Source organism: Hyaena hyaena, unplaced genomic scaffold (genome assembly GCF_003009895.1).
Source record: "Hyaena hyaena isolate Hyena2069 unplaced genomic scaffold, ASM300989v1 scaffold_622, whole genome shotgun sequence".
NCBI lineage: Eukaryota > Metazoa > Chordata > Mammalia > Carnivora > Hyaenidae > Hyaena > Hyaena hyaena.
Genome location: NW_024081253.1, coordinates 268,462 through 274,269, shown reverse-complemented (window position 1 = coordinate 274,269; position 5,808 = coordinate 268,462). Strand labels below are relative to the sequence as shown.

General features: G+C 38.9%; 1 pseudogene; it reads left to right on the top strand.

The window, feature by feature from the left end:
• Positions 1-2,818: 2,818 nt before the first annotated feature.
• On the top strand, positions 2,819-4,532 carry LOC120249002 (annotated as a pseudogene).
• The last annotated feature ends 1,276 nt before the right edge of the window (positions 4,533-5,808 follow it).

Here is a 5,808-nt window from a genome sequence, read left to right as displayed (position 1 = left end):
CCAGTAATAAAGGAAAAATAAGTGCAATATACAAGTGGAAGATAATATACTTTATATAATATACTTTCACTAAATGTTAATTTAGTTTTTATAGTTATTATTGTAAGTTCAGACATTCAGGCTCTTAATAGAATTCCTAGGCAGATGTTAAATATCTACCCCTAATTAACCAATCTCACCTTGAATGTTAAGCCCCCATGTAATCAACATGATATTTAGTATTAAATATTTGAACAATTAACAATCATAATTTTCTGCACCTGAGGTGATACTTAATGTATTGTACAAGACCTGTCATGACACTGTGCAACAGGAAATCCTTTCATTTTAGACTCTGTGAAGGAAGGAATTCTTTCCATTAACATAGCTTTAAATAATCCCTGATGCTCTGGCCCACATTATCAAAGAAAACAGAACCCAGGTCTTGGTAGGAATCAAGAAAGAGAGCACATGCCCAGAGAACATTCAGGTTAGAAATAAAGAGAGTTTGGAATTCTTGCAGCATTCCTGAGAGCATTAGGGTATAAGTGGGTCTACTGCAACCCAAACTCTAAAGTGTGGGAGTTTAAGTGAGGCAGGATCTTACTTCTCTCTCATACAACAGAGAGTAAACTATGCAGGTAGCCCAGGGAAGGTAGACCCAATCAGTGAGACCATCTAACCAAGTATGCTGGATGGTAGGACAGCTTTGCCATCATCATGTGACTTTTTCCATTAGATTTAAGGCAGTTCCTTTAAGTGTCCCATTTCCCAGCCATCAAGAAGAACGAAAGAGGAAATGAAAGGTGATGTGGATGTGACCCAGAGATTGCTCATATTGCTACCGTTCACATCTCTTGTCCAGAAATGACATGGTCACACTTAAATGCAAGAAAGCCTGGGTGGTGTACTTTCTGGCGGGGAAAGCTTATGCCCATTAATTGGTGGTATTATCATTTCCTCTTCTGTCTCCCACCACCAGTATGTAATCTATCAGTGAGTTCTGATAGTTTGACTTCCAAATGATTTCCATTATTTTTCATATTCCTTACAATACTCTACATCCCTTGTCTGGCCTGCTATAATGACCTAACTGGTCTGCTTGCTTCCACTCTTGCCTCATTAAGTCATTTCTCACAGAGTAGTCACTGAATTTTAAATATGTAAACCAAAGTTTATCACTTTTTAAGCCTTTTGGTGTCTAGTCATTTCTAGACAGTAACGTATAAACTCCTCACCATGATCCATAAGACCCAGCAATGGCCAGGCCCAGGTCTATCCACCTCCATTCTTGTACTGTGCTTTTGCCTGGTCACCAGGTTCTGGCCACTCTGGCCTCTGCCTTTTTCTAGAGCACATTCCCAACCTCAGACCTTTAAACCCGCTATTCCTTGTCTAAGAAATTTTTTTGCAAGGATCTCTTTGTGGCTGGTTTACCCTCATCTCTCGACATTTAGCACAAATGTCATCTCTTCTGAGAACCTTTCCTGACCGCTCTTTCTAAACAGATGTCTTGTTTCCAGTTACTCCTTATCAGCCACCTTGTTTATTCCCTTGGTAGAACTTATTAAATTATATAACAATTCTATTTGCTTATTCACAGGCTGATCAACTATCTCTTCATTAGAAAGGGATCCTTAAGAGGGCAGTCTGTTTGATTTACCTCTGATTCTCGATACTGGCACATAAATAGAACATAACAAATGTCTGTTGAATGAATGACTAAATGAGCAGATGGATTTCATATGCTTCTTACAAATAGGATGAGGTTTTGAAGATTATGCCTGCACATGGTGGGAAAATCAGATACAAAGAATCTTATACAAATTTACCTCTATTAGTTTCATTTCTGACTTGGGTATACTTCATGTTATACCTGAGCCCTGAATTTATCAACCTCAGAGGTATTTGGAGTTTTAGCCATTTTCCTCTGTAGCAGGTTGAATGGTAGTCCTCCCGTAGTTATGTTCATATCTTAATACCTAGATCCCGTGAATGCTACAGTTATTGAAAATGGGTCTTTGCAGATGTGGTTAAGGGTCTCAAGATGAGATCATCTTAGATTAACTGAGTGGGCCCTAAACCCAATGACTAATGTCTGGCAAAGGTATAGGGAGATTTGAAAAACTAGACAATGTGATGTGAAAAGAGAGGCAGAGGTTGGTGTTATGCAGCTATATTCCAAGAAATGCCTGAGTCACCAGAACTTGGAAGAGGCAAGGGAGGTTTTTCTTCCAGAGCCTTTGGGTGATTGGGTGATTGTGACCGTGCTGTCAACCTAATTCAGAGTTCTGGCTTCCAGAAAAGAGAAGATTTCTGTTGTTTCTAGTCACCTGAATGATTTGTTAGTATACGTATCACCCAAATATTGCCTGGGACATACTTATACTAAAAAATTATTTGTTATTTATCTGAAATTCTAATTTAATGGGGAAATTCTGCATTTTTATTTCATAAATCTGGCAATTTTACTCTAATCCCAAGAATTTGTGAAAATGAAGAATTGGCTGGGAATGATTTATAGATTCTGCCATTAAGAATTGGCATCAAATGGGGCGCCTGGGTGGCTCAGTCGGTTAAGTGTCCGACTTTGGCTCAGGTCATGATCTCACGGTTCGTGGGTTCGAGCTCCGCGTCGGGCTCTGCTGACTGCCAGCTCAGAGCCTGGAGCCTGCTTCCAATTCTGTGTCTCCCTCTCTCTCTGACCCTCCCCTGCTCACGCTGCCTGTCTCTTTCTCAGAAATAAATAAAACATTTAAAAAATTAAAAAAAAAAAGAACTGGCATCAAATTTTTGAAAAAAGTCTATGAAGTAACTAAAAGAAAATGAAATTGGTGACATGGGAGTTTCAAATATGCTACAAAATCCTGAAATTTTGTCCAGAAAAGTAACTAAGCAAAATGCTAGGTAATAAGAGATTTGTGATATTCTAAATATGATCTAAAACTATCTCAGGATTGGCTAATTTGTTTCTTATAATTATAAAAAGTGTGAACTAAATTCCATCTGATCCTGACTTAATTTTTTACATCTCAGGGAAATTAAGATTGAATTAACAACTGACTCTTACTTCTACTACCAACAGTTTATTAGATTCAGCATGAAAATAGGTAGATTAAAGCACAAGAATTAAAAAAACTTAGACTGAAAATAGCCTTCAATGGAGCACACTGAGAGGTGGTCTTCCCAGGGGGCGTGCAGGTGTTTCCAGCAATGTAGGAACCTCTACAAACAGATTTTCTCTTCACATGCCTCAGTAGCAACTAATACTACTCATGAGGCAAAATTATGGTTTCCTCTGTTTAAATTTTATATTCTTAATGTTTGTACTCACCTTCTTTTTTTCCCTTGTGAGTTTTTAAGCACGAATATCACACAAGCTATTAAATTAGTAAACAAACTCATTTCAGGATCTGTGGAATAGGCAAATGGGGTGGGGGCAGCAGTAGAGGGAGAGAGAAAGAGAATAAGAACAGAGGAATGAAATGCCCCACATCTCTGTCTTATTTAATGAAAGACTAAGTGAACTGGGTGGATTTCATGTCTCTTACAAATGAGAATCATTTGCTCGTGGTGGGCAAATCAGGTAAAAAGAACCTTATGTGAAGATTTTCTTCTACTAGCTTTATTTCTGACTAGAGTGTGCTGAATGATATACCTGAGCAAAAGACATCTTCACCTCCCCTGTTACAATTGAAGAATTAAGACTCTTTAGGAAGGAAAGAGCAATAGAGAGGGAGAGAAGGAAAACTAAGAAAGCACCAAATAGTGGATGATTCTGGGTGCTGCTGGAGGTCCCAGAGTCTCTAGGGGACCCTGGTGGGAGGCTGTGCTGGCTTCTAGAGGTTTCAGCAGTAGCATCTGGAACTATGGGATGAGTTCCATAGGAATGAGGCCACAGAGCTCTTAGAGTCAAGGCTGAGGACAAGGAGTGGATCCCCATCACCAAACTGGGTTGCTTGGTTAAGGACATGAAGATCAAGTCTGTGGAGGAGATTTATCTCTTCTCCCTGCCCATCAAGGAATTCAGGATCATTGACTTTTTTCCTGGGGCATCCCTCTAGGATGAGGTTTTGAAGATTATGCCTGTGGAAAAGCAGACCTGTGTTGTCCAGTGGACCAGGATCAAGGCTTTTATTGCCATCAGGGATTACAATGGACATGTTGGTCTGGATGTTAGGTGCTCCCAGGAGGTAGCTATTCCATTCATGGTGCTAACATCTGGCTATATCTCCATCATCCTGTACATCAAGGCTACTGGGAGAACAAGATCAGCCAGTGCTATACCATTCCTTGCAAGGAGACCTGCCACTGTGGCTCTGTGCTGGTACCCTGCACCTCACCATCCAGACGCACTGTCATCGCCTAGGCCACTGTGCCTGATGGCTAACATCAACTGTTATGGTTTGGCTAGGGGCTATACTACCGTCCTGTGTGACTTCACCAAGGCTGCCTTTGATGCCATGTCGAAGACCTACAGCATCCTCATGCCTGAACTCTGGAAAAACATGCTTACCACATCTCCCTATCAAGAATTCACTGACCATGTCTAAATACCCACACGAGAGTTCTGTGTAGGGAAATGAGGCTACCAAATAATTTTTATACAAGAAAAATAAAATGAATTTTTTAAAAGGTGAACTAGAAAAAAAAAGAGCAAACAAGAAAGCCTCATGTTAGTAGAAGGAAGGAAATAACAAAGATTAGATCAGAAATAAATGAAATAGAGACTAAAAAAGTAATGGAAAGACCAATAAAACTAAAAGCTGGTTCTTTGAAGAGATAAACAAAATTGACAAACCTTCAGCCTGACTCATCAAGAAAAAAAGAGACAGAGCTTAAATAAATCAGAAATTATAAAAGGGATGTTACAACTGACAACAGAAATAGAAAGAATCATAAGCAACTACTGTGAACAATTATATGCTAACAAATTTGACAACCTAGAAAAAATGGGTAAATTCCTAGAAACATACAACCTTCTAATACTGAATCATGAAGAAACAGAAAATCTAAAATGACCAATTAGTAAGGAGATTGAAATAGTCCTTTAAGAACTCCATAAAAACAAAAGTCCAGGACCAGACTATGAGTCAGTGGTGAATTCTACCAAACATTCAAAGAAGAATTAATATCAATCCTTCTTAAACTCTCCCAAAAAGTAGAAGAGGGAATACTTAAAAACTCATTTACATGGGCAGCTTTACTCTGATAGCAAAACCAGACGAGGACACAAGAAAGGACAGTTACAGGCCAATATCCATGATACAAACCTAGATGCAAAAATCCTCAAAGAATACTATCAAACCAAATTCAAAAATTACCTTGAAAGGGTCAAATATCATGGTCAATGGGATTTATTCCTGGGTTTCAAGGATGGTTCAACAACTGCAAATCAATCATCCTGATACACCACATTAACAAAATTAAAGGTAAAAGTCATATTATCATCTCAATAGATGCAGAGAAAGTGGTTTACAAAATTCAACATCTTTTAATGATAAAAGTTCTCAACAAAGTATAGAGGCCAACATAATAGAGACCATATATGACAAGCCCACAGCTAACATCATACTCAACAGTGAAAAGATTGAAGCTTTTTCTCTACATCAAGAATAAGACTGGGGGGTGCCTCTGTAGCTCAGCTGGTTAAATGTCCAGCTCTTGATTTTGGCTCAGGTCGTGACCTCACGGTTGTGAGATCGAACTCCCTGTTCGATTGGGATTCTCCCTCTCCTTATTTCTCTGCCCCTCCTTTGCTCATGTGCATGCTCTCTCTCTCTCTCTCAAAATAAATAAATAACCTTAAAAAAAAAAAAAAGAATAAGA